This window comes from Akebia trifoliata, chromosome 8 (assembly GCF_017979445.1).
Source record: "Akebia trifoliata isolate Shusen 1 chromosome 8, ASM1797944v1, whole genome shotgun sequence".
Lineage (NCBI taxonomy): Eukaryota > Viridiplantae > Streptophyta > Magnoliopsida > Ranunculales > Lardizabalaceae > Akebia > Akebia trifoliata.
Genome location: NC_141382.1, coordinates 47467198 through 47490745, shown reverse-complemented (window position 1 = coordinate 47490745; position 23548 = coordinate 47467198).

Sequence of the window (23548 nt, the reverse complement as noted above, 5' to 3'; positions counted from 1 at the left end):
CAGGTGTTATGTACATAATATATACTACCTTATACTTGATGTTTTCTAATTGGGACTATACTCATCTTTGTCTTTCCACTCATTCTTCTCCATATCCTCATCTCTACCACATACAATTTATAAACATGATGTTTCTTGACCGACTGACATTTAATTTCATAAAACATAGTTGGTCTTACTAATTGTATATCTTTTTTCTTGTGTATCCCGAAGAAAAAGATCTATGACTCTATGCCCTTGCCACGTCAACCAGGTATGACTTATAGCGTGCATTCATCATGACTCTTATAACAATGATGTATACGTAAGTAATATGATTAATTATTTCAACTACTCCCACTTCGCTTTCTTATAAATTTCTCTTATTCTTATTTCCAAAAATAAAAAAAATTGCATTAACAACACATGCTAATCATATAAGCAATGGGATCCACCGTTCAATGGGTCTCACCAAACATATGTCTAACATCAAAAGTCAATCTAATTAATCTAGTAAAAAATCCTGGGAAACGTGTATATGTTAATTGTTTCACTTGACCATCGCAATTGAACCATTAACTACAATTTGAGTCATCGATGTAGTGCTGGCAACGGATTGGTTCGGTACTGGATCAGTACCACTCCAATATCGATCCGAATTTTTTAAACATGTACACTCGATCTGATGCGAACGGATTAATAAATATGTGAACCGAATCTGATTCATTTCATTTCATCCTTAATCCAAATCGATCCGATCTGAATACATGCCTTATTTTCAAATGATCAAATGTTCAAAAAAATTTAAAAATATACTTTCCAACTACAAATATAGAAGGAGACCAAAAAACCTTAAACGTTTTACCTATATGTATATATATGAAATTAAGAAAAACAAAAAAAAAATATTAAAATGTGTTTGGATCGGATTTTTTTCAGAGTGGATTGGGGTAGATCCGAATCCAGTCCAAAATTGTTTCTGATCTAAGATTCCAATCCGATCCGAAAATCCATGTGTACACATTTTTTCCTCATTGTGAAATTGGATATAATCTTTGACATACCCATTGTCATCTAATTGATTTTCTTTGTGGTGTATGCGACTTGGAAGTAATAGTTGCCAAAGGTCAAAGAGGAGGGAAGATATATAGCAAGGAGAGTAACAAGTCCATGATTCCCAAATATCGTGTGTCTACTATAGCAAAGCTCTATCCAATCCAACAAGTAGGTAACTCGCCGCATTGTTTCAATTGCTTGGGATAAGAAAAAAATGAATTTTTTTTTTTTTTTGGGGGTAAAATTTGATTAATAAACATGGCAAAATGAAAGGACAATGTGGGTACAAATCCATCATGACCCAATGATGGATTTGAACCTAATAACTCAATTGGTTGACATATTGCAATGTAACTTCGAGACAATGGGGCTCAAGTCCTGTTTATCAATTTAAGAAAAACAAAACAAAAAGTTTTTTTCTCGAGCCTAGTGAGCTCCATTGGAATGAGTTGTGAGCTAAGCTTCTACTCCGGTTGAGCCTGAACAAGCACATTTTGTTGAGGCTCAAATTGTTTAATAACATAATTTAAAATAAAATAGTTGATGTTTTCTTTTATAACTAGATCAGATGCACTATTACTCATACTAATTATTAGGATTTTAGGTGAGCTACCCAATACTAAGTCTCCTCGCTTTCTTCGTAGTCATCTTTTAACTTAAGGGTGATGGACAAACTTCCTTATCTATTTTCACTATTGTTGCTCGTTCAATGAGTATGATTAGTTATATTTTATATGTTTCGGACGTATTTACTTATTTTTAAGGGTAAACGAACAGTCGTTTTCAAAATTTTGAAGAATATATTATAATTTTGTCTTCATTATCCAACTCTGAAGATGATATAAGAAACTAACAAAATTCAAAATCCCAATTATCAGATCCCTTCTCTCCCACTTCACTTCTCGGAAGGCACCGTTCATATCTTGTTGATTCAAAAGGTATGAGAAATGTGTGATTGCCAGATTGGGTTCAAAAAGTGTTGGGAAGCTCTTAAGGTCATTTGGTTCTCTTAAAATGAAGCTGGGATCCATGGTTGTATAAGAAAAATTATCTATATATGGTATGGGTAAAATGGGCCCTTGAAACATGGTTCAATAGAAAGTCATTTTATAGAAAGTTAAAATAATGGGTGACACTACCCCAAGTGTTTTCAGAATCCAGAATCAGATTAAGAATTCATTTTGCAGACTCTATTTTTACACTAGTGATACAAATTGACATATATTTAGGAGCAAAACTTCGTTAGTGCGAAAAAGAAAGAAACAAAATCTTATTTATGCAAGAAAATACTGTTTGTATTTTGTTTCCAATTTTAGCCTATTTCTGATTTTGACCATGTGATTCTGACTATGAGAGACTTGTTTTTATAATCTGAACAAAATGTAACATTGTAATGACATCGTTACAGAGTAGAATTCAAAAAACCCAAAAAAATATTATTGATAGATTTGCATTATATATATTTTAAATAATTAAGAACTATTCATTTGTTGCTGAAAAGCTCTCTTCAACCGATCAACATTGATAAACTACAAAGATTAAAACAGAGAAAACAAAGAACACAGAGATTTACGTGATTAGGCAAAATTGTCTACGTCCATGGGTGGTGATTATAATTCTTTATTGATGAAAACTACAAAAATACAATACAAATTTTAGGATTTCTAAGCTTGAAATATATATGGCATTCTAGGGCAAAACACACATTTTTAATTATGAAAATACCACCAGAAGTTGTATGGACGCCCAAACCCTTACCACCACACCCCGGCTACAGGATACCCCAAAAAAACTCAAGTTACGTCCATAAACCAACATCAATTTTCATACATATGAAAAATGATAATTGATTATGTCATGGACACTTTAATGTATAAAAAATCCGAGGTTTCCATCAGTGAGATATGTGGAAAGCTATTGAAGAAGCAATAAACAGATTTGTTCATTCAACATCTAGAATATAATACACCCATTAAAGAAGAAGAGAAAAAAGTGAACCATTGAGCTTTAAGTATCTTATTCACACTTTATGTATGTGGGGTTGATCGAGCTCCAATGAGTCCTAGAAAGTTAGTCACATAAACATTGCTTATGATTTACATGATAGCATTTATATAAGCTCTCAACAAATTTCACAAGTTTCTATAGAAAAATAAAAAAATAAAAAAATTACAGACACGTATGTAGCGAGGGGGACAAGAGCTACTAGAAGTCTTCTATAGCTTTTTTCTCACTAAGGGGGCGATTGATTCAGCTTCTTAAAACTGCTGTCAGCTTCTGCTGTCTGATTCTGCTGTCAGAATCTGAAAAGCTGAAAAACTTGTTTGATAGAGCTTTTTAAAACTGCTGTGCTGTTGACTAAAATCTGACTGTGGACTGTTTGATACAGCTTCTAAAATCTGCTGTAGTAGGGTAAAATGACCAGAATGCCCTTAAGGTTGATAATGCAACCAGAATGCATAAAAATTGCCAGAATACCCCTATACATATATAATTACACTAAATATATATATAAATATAATAAAATTATATAAAAAATTAAAAAAATAATTATTTTAATTTTAAAATGTTTATAAATCTATAAAAAATTATAGAAAAATTTATAATTCTATAGAAATTTCGGCAGCATCTCCTCTTAAAAATAGACATATAAAATTTTCCTAATAAATGAAATACCTGCATAATACACAATCCAACATAATGTACGCAGAATGCATCAAAAATTACTAAAATACCCCTATAAATATATAATTACACTAAATATAGATAAATATAATAAAATTCTATAAAAATTTCGACAGCATCTCCTCTTAAAATTGAACATATGAAATTTTCCTGATAAACAAAATACCTGCATAATATTCAATCTAAATTTCACATTTTACATAACACATCCACATTAAAAGTGGACTAATGGCCACAAGGAATAGTAAAAATAATGCATTGTAATAAGATGTGTTGAGATCGTCTAAGATTTTGACAAAATTAAAGGGTAATAAGAATCCTATATTTCCAGTCAACTCTATAAAGAGTATAATATTTTTAAAACTAATGTTACCATTTGGGGGAACATGTGCCCCTTAACGTTAGTATAGAGTAATAGACTAACAATGTAATTCAAAATGATATACAAGATAGGCCTTAACATACATACCGAACATTTTTCCATTAAAAGTAGCAAACCCACTCAAGTAGATAAAGATGAAGATGAAGAAAAAAGATAATTTATAATATGGCACAAGGTTAGCCAAGCAAAACAGACTCGCACATGCCTTATTTATCTATAAAAGATGTTGAAAAGGATAATTGTTTAAAGTATTTTAAAAAATTATTAAGAAACAAGAAAACCTAAGGATTTTGCTGATTACACTAGTAAAGCTTCTTGCTCTTCAATCCAGAAAGTAAGCTTATTTTTGGGTATAACTAGTGACCATAGTTTGAAAATGATCTCTTAACCCCCTTTAGATTAGTTTTGAAAAATAAAAATTTATATAACTCTCATCGACATAATTAAAATAAGTAAAACCAAGTTATTTTTCCAAATAGATGCAATTTCTAACAAAAATTGCTTGTTTCTAACAGAGTTTGGATAACAGTACTAATGTTTAGAACAAATCAATGTGTATCAATACAAGATTCAAATAACAGAGTTTGGATCCTATTCTAAACATTTTAACAACTATAACAACAATTCTACTTTTTTATTTATCTAATTTTTATTTTATTCCCTTGTCAACTCCCTCTTGTAAGGTAAATGTTCGTTGTGGATGTCAAAACCTCAAAAAGGAGTGGCTATGTCAAGATGTTCAGACAACATATCGCAACACCGGTTGTGATCCCAAGGAAATCTCAAAAAATCAACATGGAGTTGGTCTACTTCCTTGCAATTCACAATGCGCTAGTAAACTAAAGGTTATAGATTCAGAATTACAGTTGCGTAAAGCTAAAGCTTTAGTTCTTTACTTTTATATTTGAACTTTGAAAGGGACACATCGTCGCAACATGGTCATGTGTTTTTTAAACACATGATTCATATGGTCTATGGATTGCAACTTGTCATAATCTAGGTCCATATGGAGGCCAATTACTAATGAGTAAACAGTGTCCTCAACAAAACTAGCCCACATGCAGCATATGCTTTTTCTCTATAACTGTGTGAAATCAAGCAACCATAAATGGAATTTGTTCTCCTAGGTAATCAAAAATTACCCCCAACAATGGATAATGTCGTAATCCAAACCAACCTTGCAATTATATGTACTAAATCAAGCAAACATAAATTGGAACTTGTTCTCCTAGGTAATCTAATTACCTCCAACAATGTACGACGTCTTAATCCCAACCAACATTTTCATAGATCTAGAAATCATATCCCATTTCGAGGTCTTCTAGGTAGTTAAACTGTAGATCATGTGACCGTGTGACTAATCTTACCCGAAGTGTGGCATACCCACAATAAGAAAGAAAAGATTTATGAGGTATATAGTTTCTATAGTTTCATAGACATTTAATCCTTATGCCTTTCATAGAGCCTATGTATGAAGTATTCTTATATACAAAATAAAACTCGAGAACCTAACCTCTTTCGAGGTTTAAATCTCAGCTCTCAAAAGTATGGCATAAAATGAAAATGTGTCAGATCCGAGTCGGATCTAAAGCTTTCCATATTGAGATCTGGATTTTTTTACCCAAATCCAAAACTGATATGATCGGAATTATTTAATTCGGGTGGATCAGTTTTTATGAATCATTTGGTCTTTTTCTTTTCCCTTTTCTCTTACTATTTTACTATTAGAATCCTTTCATATTATAAAATACTTTAAAGTAATATATTATTCAGATAATGATCGATCCATATTGAGATCCAAATAAAGGGGCATTAAACCATTAAATTTTTATTCAGATCTATTCCAAGGAGCCAACCTGTTAAATTTGGTTTTCGAGTTGCTTTTGAAATTAAAGCTGTGGACATGGCATGATCTCGCCATTCATGAAAATCCTCCCCAAAGCTGAAATTTTTTCTAAGGTGAGCTACTACTCTCATTGAATTGGGGAGAAATTTCCAAGGTCATATGTAAGAAAATCCTCCCCAAAGCTGAAATCCCAACGTTGTAAAGGCCCAAGCAATTTCAATATCCCAAATGTTTGGATCCTATTCTAACAAATATTGCTTATTTCCAACAAAAATTTCTAAAAGGCGTTAATCGATGCAATTTCTAATAAAAAAATTTCTAAGAGGCGTTAATCAACAACAATCATTCACAAATATTTCTAACAAAAATTTATTTTAATAAAAATCAACCAAAAAATTACAACCCTAACAGAATATTTTCGGTTAATATGCAATTTCGTCAACAAAGAGATAATGAAATCGATGAGATAGAGAGAGAGAGAGCTCACAGAGATGAATGGTGTCGATCGACAGTGGATTTTTCAAGCCGGTGGGTTTCGTTTGACCGAAGCTAGCATCGTCGTCGTTGATGGGTTTCGTTTGAACAAAGAAACCGGCGTCGTCGTCGTCGTCAAAGGGTTAGATCGGTGATTCTATGGTCGTCGTCGTCGATAAGATCGGTCGGCTGGTCGTCGTCTTCAATGAGATCAGTCGACTGTGAAATCGAAGGGTGAAGTGTGAACGAGGTTAAATCGCGGACAGTGATGTAAATGTTAAAAAAGTCGAAGGGCATAATAGTCTTTTCACATCATCGCGTTTTAACGCTGTTCCGCGAAGCTCCTCACATCCGCTTTTCAAAACAGCGGTAAATGTTGCAAAATTGCGTTAAAAATTTCAAAACGCAGCGTTTTAACGCTGTATCAAATGCTCAAAAAAAAAAACCCGCGTTTTAACGCAAACATTGGTAAATTTGCGTTTTGAAGCGCAATCAATCGCACCCTAAGTTGATGAACTAGGATCAGGCCCACCACTCATAATCACAATCAATTCAGATGTGAATATTGTGGGAGTACTAATTTGTGGTGAACGTATGGTACTTCGAGATGTGTGCATTGTAACCTAATAATTATAAATGGATTTGAAAATTATAAATCAGAATCCATGTTAAACAAGAGGAAATATGATTGGAGAAGAGAATCTATCTTCACTTAGAACGAAATAGAATTGAAGAGGAAATAAAATATTTCCATGAAAGGCTAATTTAATTAAACTTAAAGAATAATTTTAGATTTCGTCCTTCCCCATCTGTTACTTTTTATTTCTTCTATTCACCACTTTTTTTTTATAGGATCATAAATAATAAGGGAATCAAATTTTTTAATAGAGTTTAGATATAAAAATTATCATTACTGTAATCCATTACATGCCCATTATGTATCTTTTATGGTCGATTCATGATAAAAGTTCATTATAAGGTGCAACCCATTTATAAATATTTTATTTAGATATAAAATTTTCTATGATTCCCTTTTAAACTTTAATTTCACCTAAACATTAAGAAGCTAAGCAACATCATTGCATAAGCAAACATGCCAGTTAAGGAAGGACTGAGACCCACTATTCAATGAGTCACATCTGACAGATTTATTACCTTAAAAATCAACCTGATTAGTCTGTTTGGATGATTTAAACTTTAAAGCACTCCATTGTGCCCATCCTTATAGTTTAAAAATGCAAGTTAGTGGATTTCACTCACCATCAATTGACTTTTGGCAAAGAAAGGTGAGCATCTGATTGGTAAAACAATTTAATCATCTGTAACCGAGTCGTGCTAGAGTGACCTCAGTGGAGGCCACACGGGGGGACACCTTGACGTGGTGGCATGTGCGTGTCCAAAGATGCGTTTACTCGTATCTCGGAAAAGCGCATCTACAGGTATGCGTGCGCCACCATGTCAAGGCGTCCCCCATGTGTCCCCACTGAGGTCACTCCAGCATTAATCTTTGTAACCTATACAATGAAATTGTCCTGTCCATACAAAGCACATGAGTCCATTCAATTTCAAATTCAAAAGACGTTGCTTCGTAGACAAACTTAGTGATCTTCGCTTAGTACAAGGCATGCCACCACCCTCTTCTCTTTTTCTCCAAGATTCCAACCACTCTCTCTCTCCCCCACTTTTTTTCCAAAGTAGAATTCCAAACTCTACATTAATATTTACTCATCAGCACCAAGACAACAACACTCACTTCTACAATTCCAAAGCAGAGTTATCTGTGGTATCATCATCCTTGGAGACATCTAATTATGATTCCCGCGCTTCTATTTAAACACTCGAAAGTTTGAGTTACTACTTCAGTTAATACTAGACAAACACCCACACACCCATACACATACACATTCACAAGTGAGTTGAAGAGAATGGGTGGTTGAGACACACTTCGATGTGTTTATGAAGGATGTATATCCATGTTCAACATGGAGAAAGAGCGGAGGCCGTACCATCGAAACTGCAGTTGTGCTCTGCACAAGTCCACAAGTGGTTGCTCCAAGCTATGTTCTCAAAACAGGACGATATCTTACCCAACCAAAAGTTCATGGAACGAGAGTCGCTTGTCCATGGCTTATACCCATTACTCCCCTGAGTCTTCTCCACCTACAATTGAGTCCCAAAGGGTAGAAACAACGAAGAGACAATTGGGATTGTCTGACGTTCAGGAGAGTAGTTCAAGGGACTCCTGATTGGTTTATTGGTTCTCTTCTTTCTTTTCTATTTTTTCCACTTTATTTTTTTATTTCTCTAGATTTTAAATGGTCTAGAGGGCTGAAGAGTGTACAGATTTTTCGCCCTTTGTGAATTGAATATAATTGATTTTATTTGTCATGTATGCGATTTGGAAGTAATACTTGTCACAGGTCAAATAAGAGGGAGTAGAGTTCATCCCCTTGAGAGGAATGAGAGACACCAATCCATGGTTTCCAAATATTGCATCTCATCTCTAGCAAAAGTCGACTCAATCGAACAGGTAGATCGCTTGCCACGACCCTTCATCCGAATTTCTCATTTTCTAGTATGGATTTGCCACATTGTTTCATTTGTTTTGGCTAAGAAAGAAATGAATGAATGTTGTTTTGGGAAAATGTGAGTCGAACCTAGTGATCAATTGGTTGACACATTGCAATGCAACTTCAAGGCGGTAAGCTCAAGTCCTGTTTATGCATTCTTCCCCTATCCCCCTTCAAAAAAAAAAAAAAAAAAAAAAAAAAGAAAAAGAAAATGTCAACCCCAATGAGCTACATTTGATTGAGTTGAGAGCCTGACATGGTACAAGCTCAGTTTTGTTCAGGCTCAAATTGATTAATAATATAATTTAAATTAAAATTGTTAATTTTTAAATAACTTAAGCAGATGCACTATTAATTCTCATTCTAATTAGGATTTCAGGTGACCTACCCAATACCAATTCTCCTCGCTTTCCCCTCCTCTTCTAACTTAAGGGTAATGGACAAACTCCTTTACCCACTTTTGGGTATTCAAATATTTCCACTATTGCAACTTTTTTCCCTAATCATGATTAATTATATTGATATGTTTTGGACCTATTTACTTACTTTTTTTAAGTGTAAATAGATGATTGTTTTCAAAATTGTGATGAATCTTAGAATTCTTGTCTTTATTATTTGACTCTGAAGACGACGAGAAGAAACAGACAAATTGCATAAAAGAATCCTCAATTCTAAAGATATCGAAAACAAGAATTCTATGAACCAATGGTAAGTTTCAGCATTGTATAAAAAACCAACAAAATTCAAAAACCATTAATTAGGACATCCCTTCCCTCCCATTTTACACCTCGAAGGCATCGTTCCTATAGAGAGAAATGCGCTCCAACCATTTCCTTAACCTAGAATTTACAGAAACAAAAAAATTATGAGAAATGCGTGATTGCAAGATTGGGTTTCGAAAATTGAACTCTGCCAAGTGTTGGAAAGCTCTATCCAATTAAGTTTTGCATATAACAATCACCCCTACTCTTAAGAAAATGGCTGGAATCTAAACTTGTATCAAATTTCTGATTTTTTACCATGGGAGACTCGTTTTTATAATCCAAACAAAATGTATATAGCATTGGCATAATACAATTTTCAATTCAGAGAATCTCAAAAAATACTATTAATCGACTTGACATTGTGTTTGTTTGAAAGAATTAATTAAGAACAAAACACTAATTTCATACATAAACAAATAATGGATTATGAGATGGTCACTTCAATGCATGAAAATGTTGAAATTTAGAGGGTTGAATTTGAAAACCCTTTAATATTCAATGTGTTTAAACCATAGGGTAAACTAATCCCAACTTTTTATTTTATACTTTATGTTTTATGTTTTTCACTTTTACTTTATGCTTTAAGTTTTAATTGTTAGTATTGATTTTGCCTTGTGTAATTTTAGTCTCACATCGATTAGGAGAAGAGTTGATTTGCAATTTTTAAATAGTTATATTTCTAATAGTTTTAAAGTTGATAGAAGTAGTGAACGGGCTCACACGCACACATTGGGTCCCAAGAGGAAAATCCAATGTTCCAATTGGGATTTTGATCCATCGGTCTAAAAACCCTACTTAAAATTCTTTGTATTGGTGTATGTTCTGAACCAAATGATCACTTTCTCTTTTACTTATATACGCTTCTGTTTAGTCAATTTAACATTCTAATCTCTTACTTAAAAAAATTTCGTTGTTTTATTGCCATTAGTACACTTGTATTCTTCGTTGTGAGAGCATACAACATCGTTGAGTTCGAAGTTACATTCTAATTAGAGATCCCTCTTGAAAACGTGAGTTGTTTTATTTTTAAAAACAAATGCCTACAAACTGTGGTACCATAGCAGGGGCGAATTTTATTTTATGACAGTGCTTTGTGCATGCTTCAATCATTAAATTTAGATAATGTTTTTCTGTTACATTTAATTAAAAAATCAGGAATTATTTCAAACTTCTTCTCTCTCTTTCCATAAGAAATCAGTACACAATTTAATTAACATAAAATATGAGATTTTGATTGGTGGGTCAAGTGGGAGGCTGCTTGAGAAGGAATAAACAGTCTTAACTACAATACTAGAATCAACCATTAAAGGGGAAAAAATGAAAATGTAAATAATTTTAGCACTCTAAATATGTGGGTTGATCAAGCTCCAATTGATCCAAATATGTTAGTCAAAGAAACATTTCTTATGATTTACAAGATCACAATTATATAAGCTCTGATCAATAAATTTCATGAAAAAAAATAAATTACAGTTACATAGGGATTTGACCACAGTTGCTAATTAAGAATTAGTTATGAAAGGTGCACTAACTTGCACTTAATCTGAGCTGGACAAGACGTACGATTCTTTGAGATGTGTGCATTAGGAACTCAATAATTATAAAAAGGACTTGGGAAATTTGAATTCAAAATAACACAAAATAAATTAGTGGAAATTAATTGGGAAAGAGAATCTATCTTCAATTAGAAAGAAAATTGCTGATGAAATTGATACCCTGATTGAAAGGGGATTTATAAACTATTTAGTCCATCTGTTATTCTAACTTGCATGGGAGATAAAACATCAAGAAGTAAATGCTTGTAAAGAAACACATGTAATCCATAGTAAATAGTGAATTAGTTGTCTGGAACTTGGTGATGTAGTCATTGATTCAAGTAATGAACCATGTAAAAGATGGGCTAATTTACCAAAACATGCACTAAGAATTGAGAACCGTTTTCCGAAATAAGTTTTTTTCATCAAAACGTTGAGAAATAATATGAACAGTATTTGTCAGCCATGCGTGTTTTGTATATAAGTTTTTTTTTTTTGCTTCCATATCTACAAATCCCAACCCTTAATATTTTATGAAATCACAATTGTTGCAACCAACTACATGCCCATTGTATTTTTGTGATCTATAGTACTATTAGAAAGTGTGCCGAGATTTTTACAATAATACCATTTATAAATGTTTCATTTTGATATAAATATTTGTCTGATTTGTAAAAAAATATTGGATCAGTTATAATTGATTATGGACCCACATATGATGATATATTAATTGTCGTACATGACTCCATTCAAATTCAAAAGACGTTGCTTCATAGGCTAACATAGTGATCTTCGCTTAGTACAAGGCATGCCACGCCCTTCTCTTTTTTTCCTAAATAGGATTCCAACCTCTCTCTCTCTCTCTCCAACACTTTTTTTCCTAAGTAGAATTCCAAACTCTACATTAATATTTTACTCATCAGCACCAACAACACACACTTCTACAATTCCATAGCGGAGTAATCCATGGTATCAGAGACATCTAATTATGATTCCCGCCCTGCTATTTAGACACTTGAAATTTGAGCAAACACTTCAGTTAATACTAGCCAAACACCCACGCACACACATTCACACAAAAACACAGATTAGAGTGTAAGTTGAAGAGAATGGGAGGAGGAGATGCGCTTCTTTGTGTATATGAAGGATGTATATCCATGTTTGACATGGAGAAAGAGCGGAGACCATACCACCGAAACTGCAGTTGTGCCCTGCACAAGTCCTCAAGTGGTTGCTCCAACCAATGTTCTCGAACCACGACAATATCTTATCCAACCAAAAGTTCATGGAGAAAATGTCGCTTGTCCATGGCCTATAACCGTTACTCCTCTGAGTCTTCTTCATCTACAATTGCCTCCAAAAGGGTAGAAACAACAACGACACAATTGGAATTGTGTGAAGTTCAGGAGAGTTGTTTAAGGGAGTCCTGATTGCGTTATTGGAGTTCCCTTTTTTCTTTTCTTTTTCCAACTTTTTTTTTCTTCTTGATTCTGTAGATTTCAAATGGTCTAGAGGGCTGAAGAGTGTACATATTTCTTCCTCATTGTGAATTGGATATATAATTTTGACATACCCATCATTCCAGTCTAATTGATTTTATTTGTCACAGGTCAAAGAACAGGAAGGATAGCTTATCCCCTTGTGAGGAATGCAAGACAGCAATCTACGGTTCCCAAATACTGCATCTCATCTGTAGCAAAAGTATTCAAATCAATTGAATAGGTAGGTCGCTCACCAAGAGCTTTCATCAATATTTGTTATTTTCTAGTACAAATTTACCACATTCTTCCATTTGTTTTGCCTAAGAATTAAGAAATGACCGAATGATGTTTGCGGAAAATGTGGAATGACACACCTGCCAAAATGAAAAAGGAAAATGTGAGTAGAACCTGACCCATGGCTCAATTGGTTGACATATTGCAATGCAACTTTGAGGCGATGAGGTCAAGTCCAGTTTATGCATTCTTCCCTTCCCCTATCCCTCTTCGGGAAAAAAGAAAAAGAAAAATGAAAAAAAGGGAGAAAACGCCAAGCCCAATGAGCTCCATTGGATTGAGTTGCGAGCTAAGCCGTGACTCAGAATGAGTTTGACATGAACAAGCTCGGTTTTGTTCAGGCTCAAATTGTTTAATTATATAATTTAACTTAAAATTGTTGGTTTTTTAGTAAGTTAAACAGATGCACTATTACTCATACTAATTAGGATTTCAGGTGACCTACCCAATACCGATTCTCCTCGCTTTCCCCTCCTCTTCTAACTTAAGGGTAATGGACAAACTTCTTTACTCACTTCTGGGTATTCACCTATTTCAACTATTGTTGCTTTTTTCCACAAGAATGATTAATCATATTTTATATGTATTTGGACGTATTTACTTACTTTTTTTAGTGTAAATAGATGTTTGTTTTAAAATTGTGATGAATCTTAGAATTTTTGTCTTATCATTTGACTCTGAAGATGATGGTTATAAATGCTGAAAAGAAAGAGACAAATGGCATAAAATAGTTCCTCAACTCCCGAAGATATCGAAAACAAGAATTCTATGAACAAATGTTTGGTTTCATCATTGTATAAAAGACCACCAAAATTTCAAAATCCCAATTAATTATGACATGTCTTCTCTCCCAATTTCACACCTCAAGGAACCATTCTTATAGAACGAAACTCACTTTCGTATCTTCTAAATCCAAAATTTACAGAAACAAAAATGTACGAGAAATGTGTGATTGCAAGATTGGGTTTCGAAAAATTGAACTGTACCAAGTGTTGTAAATTAAGCTTTTGACAATTAGATTTTGTAGCTAACAATCACCCATTAATCTTAAGATAAAGGCTGGAATCTAAAATCATAAAACAAAAAGTCTATTTCAGAATCCGAAATCCAGACTTACATCCGACTAGGGGAACCGGATGATCAGCCAGGGCTGGAGCCAAGGCATATAGGTGCAGGCATTGCGCGTGCAACGCCTGCACATCACACGTACCAAGTAAGTGAGGGAGCGCCCTCGCGGGTGTCCCCGAGGGATCTTAGCAGAAAAATCAGATTTTGATTATGGGAGAGTCATTTTCATAATCAGAAACAAATGCAACATTATGATGTTTTTATTAGTGGGGCCATGTGAAAGACTTAAGAAGCAATAAACGGTCTTGTTCTTCAAACTACAACATTGTCATACAACCAATAAAAGTTACTAAAAAAAAAAAAAAAGTGAACTAGGATCAGATCCATCTCTCATATCCACAGTCTATCAATTATTAATCGGATATGAACATGGAGGGTGCACTTAATCTGGAGCCGAACGTATATGTAGGAATTTAAGATGTGTGCATTGGGAACCAAATAATTATAAAATAACTAGTGAAATTTGAATTCGGAACAATACAAAGTAGGCCATCTCAAATACTGAACTTTTTCATCTAGGATGTCTGGCTGGGGCAAATGATAAAGTTAAAAAAATGTACATATAAATGGAATCTATGTTAAACTGGAAGAAAAGAGAATCTATCTTCATTTAGAAAGAAATAGAATTGAAGAGGGAATCAACTCCTTGATTGAAGGGGGTTTTATAACTATATTCAATCCATCTATTTGTCTAACTCTCCAATGAAATAAGAAGACTCAAAGAAGCCAATGCTTGTAAAGAACGCATGTAATCTGTTAAAAATAATGAATTAGTTCTTTTGGACTTTGGAATGTAGTTGTTGATTTAGGTGAAGAAAATTGTCAAAAATTATCTTCAGATCCTTTTCTCCCTTCATCGGTATTCTTTTGTTGGGTTATGTCTTCTATTCTTGGTATATAAAGAGTTATCATGAATTCAACCCGGATCTTTGATGATTCGCTAATGACCCGCATGATTCAACCCGTTTACTCTCTTTGCACAATGTGAAAAAAGCCCAAATTTGACGGTCTTGGGCCGTCAAATTTCATAAAATTCGACGGACCAAGAGGTCAAATTGGCATCGAATTTTTCATTGTCAAATTTATTTTTTCAACGGATCAAATTTGTCAAATTAATAAAGGATGAGAGAAATTTGACTGCTCTAAACCGTCAAATATGGGAACATCAAGAATTTCAACAGTCCTAAACCGTCAAAATTCGGTTTCTAAAATTCGTGGGCCTTGGCCTGTCAAATTTTTCTGTAGAATTTTCTAGTTTTCACGTAGTGTTGTAACCCTAAGTATATAAAGGGTAAGAGATGAAACCCTAAAGAGATTAGAAAGAGATGTACTAGTGGCAGAGAAATTGTAACCCTATTCTTCTTTGGTTGTCATAGTGAAATCGTCGTTTTTCACCCATAGACGTAGGTCGATGCTTTGACCGAATCATGTATATCTTGTGTCTTGTGAGATTATTTGTGTTCTTGTTGATTTATACTTCGGATTTGTGGTTTATTTTTAACACCTTTCAATTGAGATAGCATGGAGAATATCGAGGAATCAAAATCAAGCTGAAATTTTCCCCAACATATAATGATGATTAAAATATATAAAAATTGTTCATTTGTTTAGAATTATGGCAAATCATTTCCATGAAAGAGCAATCTAAAATAATAATAAAAAGAGTAATTTAGATTCTTGTCCTTCATTATTTCTTATTTTTACTTAATCCCATTTTATTTCTTAAACGAATCGGTGCGTGCACACACAATTTCAATATAAATAATAAGGGTATTAGCTTATGAATCGTTATCATTTAGGGTAATTTTATAATTTCAATTGGGGGCATTTTTTTCCATATCATTTAGATCATATTATGGTAATTTAAATAGACACTACAATTACCGTTTAAGCTGTCTAAATTTATTTAAGGGTTGGGATCTGTATTCTCATGAAAAAAATGAATTCTAGAAGAAACCTATAAATGGTCAAGATTAATCATAGGGATATGTGATGTATCCTTGGGATTTGTGTTTTACCCTAACCATAGAATTTTTATATTTTAACGGCTTGCATCCGGAATTTCTATGAATCCCAACCTATTATAAAAACTACCATTACTGCAATCAATTACATGCCTATTGAATACTTTGCGGTCGATTTGTAATAGAAGTAGAGCCATTAAAAAGTACTAGTTGAGATTGTTGCAACAATAACAATTTCTAAGTGCTTTATTTAGATGAAAATTTTTCAATAATGTACTTTTGAACTTTATTTTTTTAAAATAACTATGACCATACAAAGTAAATGAGACCTGAAAAGTTTCAAACTCAAAATACGTTATTTCGTAGGCAAACCTCGTGATCTTCGCTTAGTACAAGGCATGCCACGCCTTTATCCTTTTTTCCTAAGAAGGATTCCAAACTTTTTTTAATTTCTCTCCCCCACTTATTTTCCTAAGTAGAATTCCAAACTCTACATTAATATTTTACTCATCAGCACCAAGACAACAACACAAACTTCTACAATTCCAAAGCGGAGTAATCCATGGTTTCATCATCCTTGGAGACATCTAAATATGATTCCCACCCTTCTATTTAAACACTCGGAAATTTGAGTAACTACTTCAGTTAATACTAGCCAAACACCCACACACATTCACATTCACACAGAAACATAGATTACAGTGTGAGTGAGTGAGTTGAAGAGAATGGGCGGTGGAGACGCACTTCGATGTGTATATGAAGGATGTATATCCTTGCTTGACATGGGGAAAGAACGGAGGCCATACCATCGAAACTGCAGTTGTGCCCTGCACAAGTCCACAAGTGGTTGCTCCAACCTATGCCGAACCAAGACAATATCTTACCCAACCAAAAGCTTGTGCGGCAAGTGTCGCTTGTCTGTGGCCCATACCCATTACTCTTCTCGCCCTTCTTCATCTACAATTGCATCCCAAATAGTAGAGACAACGACAGCACAATTGGGTTTGTGTAAAGTTCATGAGAGTAGTTCAAGGGAGTCTTGATTGGGTTGTTGGGATTCCTTTTTTTTCTTCTTTCTCTAGATTCAAATGGTCTAGAGGGATGAAGAGTGTACAGATTTCTTCCTCATTGTGAATTGGATAGAATTTTGACATACCCATTGCAGTCTAATTGATTTCTTTGTCATGTACGTGATATGGAAGTAATACTGTCACAGGTGAAGTGGGAGGATAGCTTATCCCCTTGAAAGGAATGCAAGACATCGATCCATAGTTCCCAATTATTGCATCTCTACTCTAGTAAAAGTCAACCCAATTCAACAGGTAGGTCGCTCACCACAACCTTTCCCAAATGCCCATCATTGGGATTTCTCTCTTTCTAGTATGGATTTGCCACATTGTTTCATTTGTTTTGGGTTAGAAACAAATGAAGAATGTTCTTTCTGGAAAATGTGGAATAACACACATGGAAGGCAAATGTGAGTCGAACCCGTTAATTGGTTTAGACCCATCTCAATTGATTGACATGTATTGCAATGCACTTTGAGGCGATGGGCTCAAGTCCAGTTTATCCATCCAAAAATAGAGTCAAGCCTAATGAGCTCCATTGGACTGAGTTGTGAGCTAAGCTGCAACTCAGATTGAACCTTAACAAGCTCAATTTTGTTTAGGCTTAAATTGTTTAATAATATAACTTAAGAAGATGCATTATTCCTCATACTAATTAGGACTTTAGGTGAGCTACCCACCACCAATTCTCCTTGCTTTTTCTGTAATCTTCTTAAACGTAAGGATAATGGCCAAACTTCTATACCCTGTTCCACGTTTCGGAAATATTTACTTATTTTTTAAGGTTAGAGGATCGAACGTTTTCAAAATTGTGAAGAATATTAGAAATTGTGTCCTCATCATCCGACTCTTTATTTTTATTAATTAAGAAAATGCACCATTACTCATACTAGCTAATTAGGTGAGCTACCCAACACCAATTCTCCTCACTTTATTAATGGACAAACTTCTTTACTCAGTTCTGGGTATTCACCTGTTTTCACTATTATAGCTTGTCCTTGAGTATGATTAATTATATATTTTATATGTTTCGGATGTATTTACTAATTTTTGTTAAGATTAAAGGAACGGTAGTTTTCAACATTGTGAAGAATATTAGAATTTTTTTTCATCTTCTAACTCAGAAGACGGCTGTTTTAAATAATGAAAGGTAAGAGATAAATTGTATCAAATATTGCACAACTCTCAAAGATATTGACAACAAGAACTATATGACAAATGTTGGATTTCAGTATTGTATTAGAGACCAACAATATTATTTGAAACCCAATTATGACATCTCTTCTCTCCCATTTGACACCTCGAAAGGCAAGGATCTTATAAAGAGAAAACATGTTTTCACATATTCTTAACCCGAAATGTACATAAATAAAAAATGTATTGAGTACTGTGTGATTGCCAGATTGGGTTTTGAAAAAATGAACTCTGCCAAGTGTTGGAAAGTTCTTGCCAATTAGGTTAATGGGTTAAATAGGGCCTACAAACATGATTTCATAGGCAGTCATTAAAATAAAGGATGAACCCTAACCTTAAATGTTTTCAGAATCTCCTTTTGGTGACACTATTTCTATGGTGTAATACAAAGTATTATATACCCAGGGAGCAAAAATGTTACTTTAGCGCGAAAACACAAGATACAGAATGTCATTTTTGCAAGAAGCGACTTGTATCTTGTTTCAAATGTAAAATAGGAATGACATCAGTGCTAAATTCGAAAATACCCCACCACCTCTCCTCCTGCCGATTAAAAAAAACAATTAAAGCACTTGATATTGTATTTTAAATAACTTGGAACAAATTATTCATTTCATATATAAAAATGGACAATGGATTATGTGATGGACACTTCAATATAAAATATGAGGTTTTGAATGGTGGGCCATATGGAAGTCTACTAAAGAAGCAATAAACAGTCATGTTCATCAAACTACTGTACTACAATATAACCATCAAAGAAAAAAAAGTTAACCATTGCACTTTTAAGTATCTAATTCTTGCACTTTATATATTGATCCAGATTGGACAATCCAAGAAAATTTTAGTCAAAGAAACATCTTCAATTAATCCTAGGTGTTAGTCAAAGAAAGATTTCTTGGAGACAAACAATGATCACACTTATATAAGCTTTCAACAAATTTCATGAGCTTCCACAAAAAAAAAGGAAGTAGAAAATAAAAATAATCTTTTTATCGAGAAAATTAATTAGGGATGACCACAAAATTGGACTCATTGCTCGTGAGACAAACAAATACTGAATTTTCATCTACTCTATGTCCACCCGGCACAAGTAATAAAGTTAAAAAAAGAAAAGAAAAAAAGAATTGGAATCTATATTAAATTAGATGAAATATTATTGGAAAAGAGAATCTATCTTCAATTAGAAACAAATAGAATTGAAGAGGGAGTCCATCTATTTTTCATACTCTGTTCATGGGTGAAGAAGATATCAAGAAGCCAATGCTTCCAAATAAACACGTACTCCAATTAAAATAGCAAATCTCTTGAACTTGGGGATGTAGTCGTTGATTTAAATTATCTTTCATTGATTTTTGTGCATGTGAAAACAAATGCTCCCTTTCGATTGAAATCGTGGAGAGAATCTCAAGGCATCGAAACAAACTGAAATTTTCCCCACATAATAATGCATGAAGTAACCCAGACAAACTTTTTCATTTGTTTAGAGTTATCGCAAATGCTTAAGATATATCATTATCATTTAGGAGGGCATTACCTTATTATATCATTATCGTTTGGATGTAAGTATTTTATTTAGATACAAAATTCTACAATGCTCTACTTTTGATTTTTTTTTACTAACTATGAACCATACAAAGTAACATAATTATTTTACCTGCACCCACTTAACATAAAAATGAAACAACATTACAAGCAACACATGCCAATTAAGAAAGGTACTGGGACACACTATATGATGGTTCATTTGGAAAAAAAATATGAGACAGTGAATAGTGTGGACCACCATTTGAAACGTCATATTGGTAAAAAAAATAAATATATATTGAATGATTTGTAACCTATTGATTATAGGCCCATCTATTATAATATTGTTGTCCATGTGATTGATAATGAGTCCATTCCAAATTTCAAACACACAAAAAAAGAAGTTACTTAGTAGGCAAACTTAGTGATCTTCGCTTAGTACAGGGCATGCCACACTCTTCTCTTTTTCTCCCAAGCAAGATTCCAACCACTCTCTCTCTACCCCCCTACTTTTTTTCTTAAGTTGCATTCCAAGCTCTACATTAATATTTTAGCCATCATCACCAAGACAACAACACATTCTACAATTCTAAGGCGGAGTTTTCCATGAAATCATCATCCTTGGAGACATCTAAATATGATTCCCGTGCTTCTATTTAAACACTCGAAACTTTGAGTAACCACTTCACTTAATACTGGCCAAACACCCACACACATTCACAACAAAAACACAAATTACAGTGTAAGTGAGAGTTGAAGAGAATGGGTGGTGGAGGAGACGCACTTCGATGTGTATATGAAGGATGTATATCCATGTTTGACATGGAGAAAGAGAGGAGGCCATACCATCGAAACTGCAGTTGTGCTCTGCACAAGTCTACGAGTGGTTGCTCCAACTTATGTTCTCGTACCAAAACGATCTCATACCCAACCAAACGTTTGTGGAGCAAGTGTCACTTGTCCATGGCCTATCATACCCATTTCTCCTCTCAGTCTTCTTCACCTACAATTGCGTCGCAACAGGTAGAAACTACCATGACACAATTGGGATACTGTAAAGCTCAGGAGAGTAGTACAAGGGAGTTTTGATTGGGTTATAGGGATTCCCTTTTTTTTTTTCTTAGCTTTTTTCATCTTTTTTTTTTTCCTCTCTTTAGAATTCAAATGGTTTAGAGAGAAGAAGAGTGTACCCATTTCTTCCACATTGTAAATTGGATAGAATTTTGACTTACTCTTTGCAGTCTAATTGGTTTTCTTTGTGTTGTATGCGATATGGAAGTAATATTAATTGCCACAGATTAAAGAGGAAGAGTTATATAAGGCTTATCCCCTTGAGAGGAATGGGAGGCACAGATCCTTGATTTCCACATATTGCATCTCCTCTACCAAATTAAACTCGACGCCGTTGAACAGGTAGGTCGCTCTCCACAACCTTTTCCAAATGCCCATTGTCAGCATTTCTCATTTGCCACCAGGGACTTGTCACATTGTTTCGTTTCTTTTGGGAAAGAAAGAAAGAAACAAATGTTCATTAGGGAAAATGTAGAATAACACCCCTGCCAAAATGGAAGGAAAATAGTTGAACCTAGTGAAGGTTGACATATTACAATGCAACTTCACAGTTAATGAGTTCAAATCCTTCCCCACCCCCCACCCCAAACTCGACCCAAAAAAAATTATGAAAACGAAAAAAGTCGAGCTTAGTGAGCTCCATTGGATTGAGTTGAACAAAGCTGAAATTGTTCAAGCTTAAGTTGTTTAATAATAAAATTTAGAATAATATTAATTTTTATAACTTAAGTAGATGCACTTCTACTCATGCTAATTAGTATTTTAGGTGAGCTAACCAACACCAATTCTCCTCGGTTTCTCCGTCTTCCTCTTTAACTTAAGGGCAATGGACAAACTTCTTTTCCCAGTTCCGAATTTCACTATTGTGCCTTGTTCCACAAGCATGATTAGTTATAATTTATATGTTCCGGACGCATTTACTTTTTAAGGGTGATTAGACGGTTATTTTCAACATAGTGATGAATCTTAGAAACCCTTGTCTTAATCCTCTGACTCTGAAGATGACTGTTATAAAAATTGAAAAGAAAAAGACAAATTGAGTAAAATAATATCCCTCAACTCCCATAGATATTAAATTTATATGAACAAATGTTCGGTTTAAATGTTATATAAAAAATCAACAAAATTCAAACCCCAATTATGACATCTCTTCTCTCACTTCACACCTTGAAGGTACCATTCTTAATCATAGAGGGTAACGCACTTTCACATCTTCTAAACCCGAAATGTATAAAAACACAAATTTATGAGAAAATGTGTGATTGCCAGATTTTGGTTTCAAAATTGATACTAATAGGTGATTGCCTATTAGTTTTTGCAGATAACAATCACCTATTCTTAATTAAGATAAAGGCTGGAATCTGAACCATGTATAAGAAAAGTTGTCTATAAATGGTATGAGTTAAATATGTCCTAGAAACATGGTTCTAGGATTCTGTTTGTTACAGTTCTGTTACAAAGTATAATATACTTAAAACGTAAAAATGTGACTTTAGCGCGAAAACTCAAGAAACAAAATCCTGTTTTTGCAAGAAAACATTCCTATTAATTTCAATTTTTAGCTAAAAATCAGATTTTGATAATGGGAGACTCATTTTTATAATTCGAACTAAATGTATGTGACGTTGGAATGACATTATACAAAATGTTGACTTTGGAAAATCCCCACCCAAAAAAAAAAATATACTAATGGATTCAACATTGTATTTTAGATAATTTACAAACTAATCATTTTCATGATATATACATAAGACATGATAATAAGTTATGGATGGATGCTTTAATATAACAAAAAAAATATGAGATTTCCATTGGTTTCCATGTGGAATGCTACCTAAGAAACAATAAACAGCCTTTTTCTTCAAAGTACAATATCATAATACATGAAAGAAGAAAAAAATGGACCATTGAGATTAAGTATCTAATTTTAGCACTTTATATATAGGTGTCATTGACCGAGATCAAATCAGTCCAAGAAAGTTAGTCAAAGAAACATTGATTTGAGGCCAATGAAGAGTGACTTAAACCATAGATAAGTCATAATCTACACAAATTACACTTATATATTAGCTCTCAACAAATTTGATGAGCTTCTAAAATAAACAAACAAACAAACAAACAAAAAAAATGTACTGAGAGAGATGGGGATGACCACAAAAGCTACTAGAATTACTACTTCTTGTTCCATAGCTTTCTTCCGCTAAGTGGGGGCAGTCAATCAATTGAGAATCAAAAATGAATATTGTGGGTGTACTAACTTACACTCAATCAAATTATAAACATACTTGACAAATTCGAATTCAGAGTAGTCTAGATCAAATAATGAATTTTCTTATGTAGGATGTCCACCTCATGCAATGATAAAGTGAAAAAATTAAAATCAAATTCTGTATTAGACAACAGGAAACACAGTTTGAAAACAGAATCAATCTTCATTTAGAAAAAATAAAATAATAAAAATAAAATTAGAATTTAAGTGGGAATCAACTTCTCGATTGAAGGAAGCTATACCTCTTGGGTATTTCAACAAA